Raw genomic sequence first — 13,504 nt, forward strand, 5'->3', positions numbered from 1 at the left:
CCCCGGGCAGGGAGGAGGGGAAGCCGTGGGGCAGAGGGAAGCCCCCTCTGGAGAAACCAACGCTGAGGTGATTGAGGCTGCTCCAGACATCCCGGAGGCGGAGAAGGACCCGCAAGACACTTCTCCCTTGCAACTTTTCGGGACAGCCGCGCTCGGCGGCGGCGCAGGCAGGTGCACCGCACCGCGGGGAGCGGAGTCCCGGCTCGGCCCCCGCCATCCCTTAGGCGGAGCGGCGGGCAGCACCGGCGGTGGCGGACGGGCTCTGACCGCCGCGGTCCCGTCCTGCCCATCCCGGTACTGCCGTGCCCGCCGCCCGCCCCCGGCCCCGGTGCCTCCGGTGCCGCCGCCGCAGCGCCCTCTGCCGCCGGCGGGGGGAGGCGGCGGGCCGGGATCGCGTGCGAGCGGGCAGCCGGCGGCTCGCCCTGTCCCTCGGCCGCCCGCCCGCCACCTGGATCACGAGGGAAGCGGCGCCCGAGCATCCTCCCCACCCCCGGCGCCCTCCGGCCCCCGATCCCGCCGCCCGCTCCCGCACCTCCGCCCTGCGCCGCGGCCGGGGGCTTCTCCTCCTCGCCCTCAGAAACTTTGCGCCCCCGGGTCGTGGAGGGGACCGTGGGGTAAGTCGCTGCATCCCGAAAGCTCGCGGCGGGCAGCCGAGGCTTCAGCCCGGGCTGTGTGGGGGAACCTGGGGACCGTCGGCTCCGGCCACCTCGCCCCTACAGCAGCACGCTGGTCCCATGGGTGTCGGTAGTCCCGCCGGCCGTGTCGGTGGCAGTGGGACAGCAGCCGCGCAGGACGAGCCCTGTTTCTTCCACCCGGGCGCCGGTGATAGTCCGCAGCTCGCAGGCGAGAGCCCCGGGAGACGCCGGTGCCCACCGACCCTAGGGTGAGTGATGCCCGAGGGGTGCCTCACTGTCCCGAGGGCTGAGGCAGAGACGGCGAAGGGCTCTGCCGTGGCACCTTGGCCACATCCTTTCCACCGACGCCTCGAGAGACCTTATGAGGGGAAAACAAGTGAAATAAAGTTTCACATCTCCTCTTTTGAGCCTCAAGTGCACTCGCTTGGCACCGAACGGGTTGGGTTTGCTTTGGGGTCAGTCGGTACTTGCCCTGAAAATGATTTTCAGTGTTTTATAACTTCAGAGGCTACAAATCCTTGTTGTGTTTCAGTTTGACATACCAAAGGGCGAAAAAACAGTGAGAGAAAGGCGAAGCGTGTGCACAGGCTCCGGTGCTTTATCTGACTTTGCATTACTTTGTTTAGTAAACAAGAATTCTGTATGTCTTCGGGTGAAGCTGTAGTTTTATGTATTTCTTAAAGAATAGTGCAAGTAGCGTAAGTTATATCACGTAAAAAACTTTTTTTTTCTGAAGAAGGGCACAAATAGTGCTTGTGCGTCATTTAGTGAGCTTCAAGGAGATGGATTATTAAACCAGAACAACAACAACAAAAAGAAACAAAACCCACTAGAAAAACCCTAGAATATGCTTGATGTTTGGCAGTTGAAGATCTCAAAACGGCAACCGGGACTGGATTTAAATAGAACTGAATGATCCGGTTGGGCTCAGAAGTAATCTGTAGAAAAGAATGTTGATGCATACATGTTTGCAGCAGATAAAAAATAAAACAGTTCTCTTATATGAACCAGAGAGTGTTATTAATCAGAGCTAAGACTAAATCATTTCATTTAAGTGAGAGACTTAATGACTGACAAGATCAAATTCACTGGCAAGACACTCGGTTAATTTGCAACCAAGAGCAAGAATTTATTTCCTTGAAAAACAAAGTACCTAAAATATTGTAGATCTTAAAATCCAGAAAGAGTTACCAGTTAAGCTTTTGGTAGTGACTTTAATGCCTTTGCTCCTGCTGGCATCCCCTTTGAGAGCCCAGGCTGAGACAGTCCTCGCTTTTCACCGCTGCATCCACAGCGTCTCTGCACCACTATATGTTCGGGACAACCTGGGTTTTTTTATCGTAATTGACCATAAAAGTGCATCTGGGTATTCTTTGATCTCAAGGAGAGGACTGGGATTTTAGGGGCTTTGTTGAGCTAGTGTATAAACACACCTCGAGTCTTCAGCTCTGGAAGCGCAGGGTTCTGCAGTCCACAGAGTGAGAGTGTACAGAGGGGAACTGTTTGGGGAAGCATGGTAGGGAATGAGCTCTCATATGTGGAAACGTCAGTTTGTTGTGGCTTCAGGATTTTAATTCCAACTGAGCCATGGAAGGGGGAGTTATGTTATTACCTCAACTTCCCATCAATTCATATTTCTGCCCAGGAATGGTAAGGAGGAAATGCATTGCTAGGCCCTGTTTGCAGTGCGAGTGCTTACAAAAACCAGCCAGCCAGTCTAATATTGATTCATCGGTTTTAATGTATAAACGGATTTAAACTCTAGCAAGGAGGATTTAGTAGTCAGAAATGATTTTTCCATTAGGTTTTCCTTTCTGTAGGTATATCAAAAAATACAGTAAAGATGCTTTCGTTACCACGAACTGCCCGTACATAGTTGCACTAGATTGAGAAACTTCATATATAGCTTTTGCTGTCACATATTTAATGGGTTGATGCAATATAAGACCCCACTAAACACTGGGGCTCTACTGTTGAATTATCAAGGTCTGGTGCCAAATCTTTCCTTAATATTCCTGGTAATTACTGCTGACTCATGCTGACATGTGAGTTCAATTAGCCCCAACTGGAATGTAAAGGATGTGGGAGTGTCTCTTTGTGCCCAGAGACAGCTAGGACAAAGGAGATTTTGGAGGAAAATTTAAGGAATTGCCAAGTTTGGGTAGGAAGTGTCAGCCAGGGCTTTTTTTTTAACAGTAATGTTTGAATAACCATTGAAGTTAAGTCCCGGGAAGGGGGTGAATTTGGATAACATGGACTTGTCTTCACCATGGAGTAACTGTAGCCCTAACTCAGACATTGCTCCTAATTTGACTCATGTCCACACACACAAACTCATTGCTGAAGAGTGGTGATGTTTTCAATTTAAGTTGGCTTACCCACGAGGAATAAGCTATAGCTCAGATCACCACAATTCATCAGCTGCTAACCCAATCTGCCTGAGTGGCACAAGAGCGATTTTGCTCAACTCTGGTTGCTCCCACTTGAATGGGGTTACCTGGACAGCAGGAAACGCCTGCCTGCTTCCTTGGTGCAGGCAGAGCAAAGGCATCGTGGGTTTGACCGAGAGGTAGGACATGGGATGTTTGCCAGCCTGAATGTTCCCACACAATTACTGCCCAACTGCCGTGTTCGTGACAGCTCACTGGTGCTGGACACTGTCCCCACATGGCCATGTCCAGCAGGACGGGATGTCTCTGCAGCAGCCCGGCACTTGCCAGTGCTCCAAATGGGCCACCACTGCAACAATGTGTGAAAAGAAAAAAAAAGTCTTTGCCCCAGAAATTAATTTCCTGTCAGCTATCAGCTGATACAAGAAGGTGACTAACATGTCAGATTATATGTCAGAGGTATATGCTAATATACATACAAATAAATCCAGCCATACTTGGCTAGCAGAAGCAGGAGATGCTGCTTTTGAGAGAAGCTGTTTTGTTGTTGGCCCTCTATGCAAATTTCTTCTAGAAAACCACAGACCAGGGTTTCTACAAACATTTTGAGGTCAAGGCAAAGAACGTGGACATGTGAGCAAATACGCAGCCTAAAGTGTACCAAGTGGTTACTTTTCTTTTTAAGAGGAAGGTGACCGTAATGCAGACTTCTGGGTCTGCACAAAGAAAGAAAATTTCAAGGTACTTTGCAAGGGTGGAGAAAATGATGCCAACTTAACAACGCCAACTAAATGCACCCCAAATACTTATGAACTCCCAAGGTCCCTAGTGCCAATGTGTGATACTACCATTTCAGCGTACACCAGGTAGGACCTGTTCACTCAAGTGCAACCCTCAGGTATGCAGGTGGGCATCTACAGTCATGACAAACCCAGTCTGCCCTTTTTAAAACCTTTTTCTGAATCTTATCTTTCCCCTCTGATAGGTGCCTTCTGGTATGCAGTGGCAGGGCAAGTGCAGGATGATGGTATAAAATTGTTCAAGACGGTAGTGCTTAGCAGCCTATGTCAGTGGAAGATCTTTAAAATGAGCATCTAGGAACAAAACATTTTGTCTGTACCTGGATACTTGTCACATGACGGCTGGACCGTACTATCTGCGGTTTTGAATTAAGGTTGCATCTGCAGGCAATGCATAAATAATTTGCATGATGCAATTTATTAAGCTAGGGCTGCAAAACATGGTGTTTGTAATCATGCATTTGACCTGTCTTGTGGCTGCAGTGCTGCCCAGTGCACCAGATGTATTGCTTTGTATTCAACAACAATATCTGTGCATGCCCTGAATACATTAAATATTTATTCCTTACTCTTAAACTTTATTAGCATTGATGCTAAGTCGTGGCCATTTCAGTAGGTTTTGCTTGCTGAAAACATGTGCTAGCATAAAATAAAATTGTGTCATTTGTTGGGATTGTAGAAAACCACTGTTACTGGATTTCTCCCTATACTGTAACACTGGAGCTGGGATGGAGTGAAGTTGAATATTTGGCAGTTTTGGGGTCACTGTCTCGCTTTCCTGGGCACTGTTTGCTACGTTTGGTAGTATACAGATTCCTGGGAGTCACGATGCTAAGTAGGCTCTTGAAATTTTTCCTTTGCTGAAACTCCAAATATTATGCTCTCACCTCTCACTCAGGGCAGCATTGTTTAGAAAGCAGCTCTTCTTGGACTCCTTGTCTTTCACAGGGATTTGCTTCTCCAAAATGTGTTTTTCTGATGTCTGAGAACTCCTGATACACTTGCCAGATTGAGTCTCCCTCTCCTTGTCCTCAGATGAGGAATCCTTCCACAAACATTGTCCTTTCTTCTTGTTTCAAGCCATTTATAGAAAAGCAAAGATTGCTGAGGTTTTCTTGTGGGCAAAGGATACAGGCACTAGAGATTTTTAAGGGATATATTGAGAAGACTATCATTCAGGTTGAGACTCCACAGGGATCTGTCAGAGCTGTTCCTTATTTTATGAACATCCTGAATGAGGGGCCAGAGCATGTGAGCATTTAACCTGCAGAGGTCACCAATCTGAAACAGGTTTCAGGCACTCTGGAAGATAAGTCAAATTCAGTGATTTTTGACAGTCACAACCTCCAAAAAACCAGGAGGGATGTGAGTCTGTAAGGTTTTGTGCAAAGTTTTATCTTCAGTCAGCAATAAATCACATCCTCAAATATAGCATGGGGAAGAGCTAACGAGAAAAGGATGTGGAAATCTGGTGGATCACAAACTAAACATGACTCAGTAGCATTGCACTGTTGTAAATATGGTGTGTAAAAATGGGAGTGTTTTTTCTGTGATACATGAGCTATCTTTTAGTCCTGCTCAGCACAGGTAGGTCCTTAACTTGGACCTCATCTGGGAGGAGGGTACTTGAGAAAGAAATGCAGATAGAATTAGGAGTCCAGAGGAGAGTAAAAGGAATGATCAGATGTCTAGAAAATATCACCTACAAGAAAAAAATTGAAAAATTGTTTAGTCTAGAGATAAGAAGAGTAAAGGGAAAGAAGTTAAAAATTTTTAGAAATATAGGGTTAACTGCAAAGTTAGTTGAATTTAAACTGTTGTTCAAGTTCATGTCAGCTAGGGCAAGAAATTACAATAGAACCATATGTTGTAGTAAGGAAAAATTCGGTTAAAATGCTTAGGAAAAAATTGTTTGATTTTAGTGAAAGCTAAGTGCTGGAATAAAATCTCTGAGGTACTCATAGAAACTATACTTCTTCAGTAGAAGCAGCTTTGGGGAGTGGTTTAACAGCTGTGTCGTTACAGCTATGATGGCCTAAGCATGTAAAAGACTAGAAAGATGTGTCACTCCTTTATTAAATCAATTGATTTAGCTAGAAAAAACAGACAAGTCTTTCATGCTCACAAGACATTTCTCTGATCTGAAATCTCTTGAATGGTTTTGGTACAGCTGCTTCTGTATGAAGCAGGGAATGATGTTCTGTATGATCTCTTGAGGGTCTTTTCAGCCCTATTTGCAAAATCTTTCTGTCTTGGGATAGATGGATGTTGAGGGACTGGGGAGGGAAGGCAGGCTATAAAAGCAGATAAAAGAGCTCTCCCCTACCCTGCAATTGAGGAGATTCTCTAAGATTTTCACTCCATGAAAAATGCCTGTTTATTACTTTTCAGTAAATTGGTAAATCTTAAACTAGCTTCTCTATTAGTATCCGATTTTCTTGGATGGTAGCAAAGGCTTCATGACAAGTGGTATTGAGACAGGATGTGATGTGATAAAATGTGTGCTTTTTTATCTTGGAGACAAATAAAATTCTGGGCATTTTGAAGGCAAGAGGTCAAATTTTCCCCCATGTGTTGCTCTAATTATATGAAGTGAAATATGTACAGTCATACCTTTCTAATGAAATTTAATGTTTTTTATAATCTAAAAATGTGAGATCAAAAATTTAATGAACATATAGAAATATGACTTCTGGGATTATTAATGAGAACTAATTTTTTAGCTATTTAGAGTAGTAATGGATATAAATAATATTAGAAGAGAGTGATACTATAGGTAACTTGCATATGTATTTTAACATTCTATTTTCTCTGGACACATCTCTAAAACAGTAAAAACATTTACAGTAAAAAGTTCCAGAAGTTGTCAAATAACAAAAAGAAAAGGTAGATATGTCCATAGATCTCAAAAACATAATGGGAATAGAAATATTATTTTGCTTACAAAGGAGAAATTCATGTTGCTGGAGAGAAAAACAGAATCATAGGTCACAGAGTGGATTGGGTTGAAAGGGACCTTAAAGATCATCTAGTTCCAGCCCCACTGCCATGCCTAGGGGCACTTCCCAATAGATGAGGTTGCTAAAAGCCCCATCCAGCCTGGCTTTGAACACTTCCAAGGGTGGGTCCTCCACAGCTTCTCCAAGCAACCTGTTCCAGTGCCTCACCACCTTCACAGTAAAGAATTTCTTCCTAATACCTCACCTAAACCTACTCTCTGACAGTTTGAAACCATTACCCCTTGTCTTATAACTACATACCCTTGTAAGAAGTCCCTCTTTAGCTTTCTTGTAGGCCCCGTTTAGATGCTGAAAGGCTGTTGTAAGGTCTCCCAGGAGCCTTCTCTCCACCAGGCTGAACAACCCCCACCCTCTCAGACTGTCTTCATAGAAGAGGTGCTCCAGCCCTTTGATCATCTGCGTGGCCTACCTTGGACTCTCTCCAACAGGTCCATGTGCTTCTTATTTTGGGGGCCCTAGAGCTGGACACAGCACTCCATGTGGGGTCTCACCAGAGCAGAGCACAGGGGGAGAATCACCTCCCTCAACCTGCTGGTCATGCTGCTTTTGATGCAGCCCAGGACATGGCTGACCTCCTGGGCTGTGAGTGCACATTGTTGGGTCATGTTGACCTTCTCATCCACAAACATCCTGAAGTCCTTCTCCCCAGGGCTGGTCTCAATCCATTCTCTGCCCAGCCTTTATTTGTGCCTGGGATTGCCCCAAACCACACGAAGGACTTTGCACTTGGCTTTGTTGAACTTTATGAGGTTTGCATGGGCCTTATACGTTGATAGTTAAGGACCTGGACTAAATTTAAGTACTTATCCAAACCAAGGTGCTAGAGTATAGCACCTTATCAGCATAAGAGACAAAACTAACCAGACTTTCAACCAGTATAACTTGTTTGGCTACATTTATAATATTAAAAATAATAGCTACACCAGGTTTTATTTTTACTTTTATTTTCAGATTCAGTATCTGAAAGAACAGGAACTTTGGAGTTTCCATTCTGATTTTCATGTACGTCATTAACCTGAAGACTTGTGAGAACTCAGCAAAAGCTTGACAGCTCGCACGCCAGCCTGGCTTTCAGTGTGTATTTCCAAACTGTGACCTGCTTCTTTCAAATGCAGTGCTTCTTACACTGGTAGTGAAAAATTTTTAAAAGACTGAATTGCAGTGGTAATAATAATAAAAACATCAATTTAAGCATCAAGCTAACTTAACTTTCAGAGTTCAAGGAGAAAATATTTCATATTTCATTTCAGTTTTTTTCTGTATTCCCATTTTCCACCTCATGCTTTAAGAAAAACATCTTTTCTTTCTCCCTGAAAGCTTTTGTCTTTTTTTTTTTTTCCCCCCTTTGGATCTTCAGATATCTAAGCTCTGCTGAACCTCTGTTGTGAGGCTCTTGGCATTTCATCCTCTGTTTCTCTTTTTCTTCCACTGAATAACTGGGGAGGAACAAAATGGAAGAGCAAAGCCAGGAGAAAAATAGTATTACATCTTCCCAATAAGCTGATGTTACATCTAAGTTTATAATTAGTTTCCTCCCTGCTTTCCTGTCCTACATACACACATTTCATAATAACTTCTATAGCAATAAAGATATCAGTCCCCATTTTGCTGGCCTTAGATCCAACCCTCTTTTGCTTCTTTTCTTAGGGAAAATGTTGTGCTGTGTTCTCCTGGTATCACAGAGGCTCCTATGAGGACAGGCTGTGTCTCTGAGCCAAAGACAGCCACTTTTGTCTCTTTTCACGCTGTCTCTCATGACACAGAAAAAACCTGCAAATATATGATCTATATATATGGAAAAATATATATTGAAAAGATAAGAGCTTTCACATATTTTGACTACTGTTCTTCACTGGAGTGCAACTAAAATCTTTTAAGAAGCCTTTTGTGGAAAATAAGAGAGAAATTAGGGCAATGAGAGTGCAGTTATGGTGTATGGCAGACTTTTTTGAAAGATTTGGAATTAGATCTTGATGTCCTTGCAGTAGAAAATCACCAGCTTATTGGCTACTGTGGAGAGTCTCCCAGATTTTGATAAGCAATCCTTTCCTGATAAAAAAATCCATTTAAGTTAGTTCCATTTTGTTTTTACAACAGAAAACTCCTAAAAATGATTCCTAGCATTTCTGTCCTTCTGCCTCATCTACTCAATCCTCTAATCTATCTGTAGCCTCTCCCTGTATAACTCAGGGTTTCCCATCATGCTATTAGCATTTACTTCAAGAGATTTCACCATTGTGGTGGGTTGACCCTTGCTGGATGCCAGGTACCCACCAAAGCTGCTCCACCACCACTCCCTTCCACAACTGGGTAGGTGAGAGAAAATATAATGAGTTGAGATAAGGGCAAGGGAGAGATCACTCACCAATGTTTGTCACAAGTAAAACAGATTGGACTTTGGGATATTAATTGAACATATTATCAATTAAAATCAGAGTAGGATAATAGGAAGTAAAAAAAATCTTAAAAACACCTTCCCCACACTCCTCCCTCCTTCCCCCTCCCCCCTTGCAGCACAGGGAGGTGGGGAACGGGGGTTATGGTCAGTTCATCACAAATTGTTTCTGCTGCTGCTAAGGGAGGGGAGTCTTTCCCCTTCTCCAGCACAGGGGTCACTCCCACAAGAGACAGCTCTCCATGAACTTCTCCAGCATGAGTCCTCCCCACAGGCTGCAGTTCTTCATGAACTGCCCCAATGTGGATCCCTTTTCATGGAGTACAGTCCTTCAGGGACAGGTTGCTCCAGTGCAGATTCCCCATGGGGATAACCCTGCCCATGCTGTCAGAAGTCCTACCAGGAAACCTGCTCCAGCATGGGCTCCTCTCTCCATGGATCTGCAAGTCCCTGCCAGGAGCCTGCTCTAGCACAGGCTTCCCATGGGGTCATGGCCTCCTTCTGAGGTTCACTTGCTCGGGTATGGGTCTCCTCCACAGGCTGCAGGTGGATCTCTGCACCCTCATTGATCCCATGGGCTGCAGGGGGCCAACTGCCTCACTGTGGTCTGCAGGAGAATCTCAGCTCTGAAACACTTCCTTTCCCTCTTCTGCACTGACCTTGGTGTCCACATAGTTGTTCCTCTCACATATTCTCACTCTGCTCTTCTCTGGCTTCAATTTCTCCTGCACAATAAGTTTCTTTCCTTCTTAAATATGTTATTACAGAGACACTACTACCATGTTTGATTGGCTTGGCCTTGGCCAGCAGTGGGTCCATCCTGGAGCTGGCTGGCATTGGCTCTGCCAGACATCAGGGAAGATTCTGGCAGGTTGTCACAGTAGCCACCCCTGTAGCCTCCCCCCACTACCAAAACCTGGCCACACAAACCCAGCACAACCACACTTCTAGTCTGGCCCTGCGGATGCAGGATGATAAATAGTCTTATCAAAGACCATTGCTCTCATATTTCAAGAGACTCCCAAACTCTAGACAGTTGAAGTCTGATGAAATGACAAGCAGTGTATTAAAACACAGATGGTTGGGAGAGTAACACCAGGAATGCCAGTGAACTGACAAGAGGGTTTGGAGGACCAGCATAGCTGCACAGGTCATAGTTGCATTTGCAACCTGTGGCTGGTTCTGCAACTTAGTAACATTTCTAATTCACCCCATCACAGTGATGTATGGGTGCTGAAACATATACCACCTTATGGTGGAACAGGGGAATGGGGCATGAGGACAAAGCAACCCAATAACCAGTCAATGCACAGCCACATGTCTTGTGAAAAAAAAGTGACACAACTCTTTCAAAATGATACTGTTATCCCTTTTATCTAAGGTTATTTATCTCTTGGAGTTGTAAAGTATTGTAGGCAACCTAATGAACTACGTAAACTTGATTTACTAATTGGCTCTAGCAGTTTTATCATGACAGCACAGAGCTAAATCTGGGCAAAACTTATCTGAGAAGTTATATATACACTTGGCAAGCATACTTGAGTTGTTCACCTGTACTGAGCTCTGTGTTTCCAGCACAAAGCTGATCCCAGAACCTGAACTAGCTGTAGGTTGAAGACAGCTGAACCGAGGCCCTGCTACACTACGCGTTTATGGCAGAAATATTTCATTGACCTATCTTACCGGGTTTAGTCAGATTTGCTATGGAAATGATGCATATGCTTTCACAACGTCTGCTTTTCTTGTGACCTGTCAGTCAGGTTTCAGTAAACAAAACAGAGGGACAGAGATCTCCAGAATATTATGTTCCTGAGAGATAAAGTGAAATGCTCTATGCTAATATCTCTGCTGAGGGCAGGATTGCAATGTGAGATTGACTGTCTTGTTAATCATCAAATAATCCATATAGTTCAGACAACATCCTAAATGCCTCAGCTGTAGCAAAACTTTTCACCACCGCTCACACCTTACTGTGGAAAGGGTAGCCCAGCAGCCGTGGCAATCCTATATTTTCCTCAGAAGGTCTGGGGCAAAGACAATGGAGGACCAAAGTCAAACCTGGTAGAGATACCACTCTACTAACTGCAAAATATTGTACCAGACTTATGCCCAATCTTTTTTTGTATGTGTTTTGTATGTGTTATGGTCTATATCCTTCCTTAAGTGACACAGCACATGTTAGAAGTTCTAAAAACAGCTGTATTTTTCAAACATTACTTAAAAAACTCAACAAACCTGCATCTAAGCTTTTTTAAGAAGTTATTTATTTACATCCTCAAAGCTCAAAAAAAGTGTCCTTGAACTTAATTTCAGACTTTCTTATATAAACATATAAAGAAAAGAGGGCTGATGAGACAATTTAGTCCTCTAATGAACTTGTTTGTGAAGGAAGAATAGTGATTGAAATTATTGTTCTGCTAAAGATTCCTGAAAGTGTAGCTGCATACCCATCCTGTAGCAAAGGGCTGCCATATTCCAAAATCAAGCACTTGCAAATTAGGAAGCCTGGGGGCTAAAGATGAAATGTGAAATCATGTATACCATTCATAAAATATTTAAATATTTAAAATAATAAAGATCATCAAGTCCAACTGGTAAATTTCTCACCTATGTGGACAGGCACTAAGCTTGATCTCATACTAAAACAGAAGCTGCATATTTTGTTTTTATTATCCTCATTCAGCTTGTAGTCCCATCTCTGTAACACACACTATTCAAACCCTGTGCAAACGCAGTGCTTTTGTCACAGGCTGCCCTGTGATAATTGTGACTTTAGTATTTAAGTACATCAAACCCACAGCTGAATTAATCTTTATTATACTGCTAAGACATATGGTCTTATTAGTAGCGATAAATCTGAAAGACATATTCTCATTTACTGAATACCAGGCACTCAGGAGATGATTTTTCAGAAGACGCAGCCTTCGGTGTACACTCATTCAGAGCTCAGTGCTGGTTGCCTCCAGCTGCAGTACTGAGTGCTCATCACTTTTAGAACAGACCAAGGCTCCTAGAAAACGAGGGCTGGTGCCTCTGATGTCAGTAGTGGTAGTCGCGTGCCTCGCATCACGCAGCCCTCATTCCTACAGCTCCTACATAGCCCTGATTCCTTCCCTAAGCTCTCTAAGCAGGGCAGGAATAGGGCTCTGCATGCTCAGATTTCTTCTTCGTAATGCAGGCAGAGAAGGCAAGGGAGCTGCAGGAGACTTGGCCGGGCGATTGCAGTAAGGAGGTGTTGGGCACCTAATTTCTGGTGAAAACTCCAAATTCTGAATGGTAACTTTGAATTCCTAATGATCCAAAAGCAGTGCTCCCTAATGGCTCCTTTCTGGAGTGTTTTGAAGCACAGTGTCTGTCTGTAGGTCTTAGGGATGATGAGACTCAGGACTACAAGCTGTCTGGTTCCATTCTCTCCCTGCCTTTTCCCGGGCCACTTCAGTCCTTCCCATGGCCAACTCCTTGTTCCCGTACCTTATATCTGGAGTCCTTTGTTTTCTGTGTGGCAGTGGCTGGAGCAGACAGAACACACCAGGATGGGGAGGAATAGCAAGAGGGAAAGTCTGGTGCTGCCTCTGCTGCTCCAAGGGGAGGCACGTAAAGCGCATGGGGATGCACATGTATAGTGCAGATGCCTGTGGGAGGAATGAAGGGATGACGTGTGCTCAGCTCAGGCAGAAACTATAGATGACTTTCAGACTACAACAAATCTTCTGAGCACACGCAAACTGAATTTTTTTTCAGAAGCTCCCAACATAGCCAAATTTGTACGTATTTTCTTTAAAGGAAATTGAAGAGAGATTTTATGTGTGTTTGTCAGACAACATATGATCCCTGGTACTTGCAGAATACCCTCTGTAAATCAAGTGTTTTATGCCTTTCTAGTAGTCTTCCAACAACTCTTTAGGTTTGAGAGTTAACCTTTCTTTCACTGAAGAAAAGATTGAAGCAGAAAAACAAATTTTAGGGTCAGAAAGATCCCCTGTGATCTTGTTTCAATCTCATGTGTAACTGGACCATCAGACATTTTTAAATAAATTCCTCACTGCACAGGTCCAATAGTTCTCTTTAGAAAGAAATTCTGGATGAAAAAAAAAGCCCAGCAAGGGAGAGTTCTCTACACTCTTGGATAAATTATTTTGCTAGTTATCCTCATTTATTTGTAATTTGAATTTAATTAACCGCAAATTCAGTAAATTGGATCTTGCTAGAAATGTTTGTTTCTTGTCACGAAATGTTTGTTTCTTACGTAATGTATTTACTTATT

General features: G+C 43.9%; 1 protein-coding gene across 1 annotated transcript in view; it reads left to right on the forward strand.

The window, feature by feature from the left end:
* The first annotated feature begins 456 nt into the window (after window positions 1-456).
* The window catches only part of AHRR (aryl-hydrocarbon receptor repressor), an 87,002-nt gene continuing 73,954 nt past the window's right edge, over window positions 457-13,504 (forward strand). Inside the window, exon 1 of the mRNA XM_027886890.1 lies at window positions 457-614. The gene's annotated coding sequence lies outside the window, so the exon portion shown is untranslated. The remainder of the gene's footprint in view (window positions 615-13,504) is intronic.

The sequence above is a fragment of the Empidonax traillii genome, unplaced genomic scaffold, assembly GCF_003031625.1.
Source record: "Empidonax traillii isolate 1590-97213 ecotype Southwest subspecies unplaced genomic scaffold, ASM303162v1 scaffold196:size3368384, whole genome shotgun sequence".
Classification (NCBI taxonomy): Eukaryota; Metazoa; Chordata; class Aves; order Passeriformes; family Tyrannidae; genus Empidonax; species Empidonax traillii.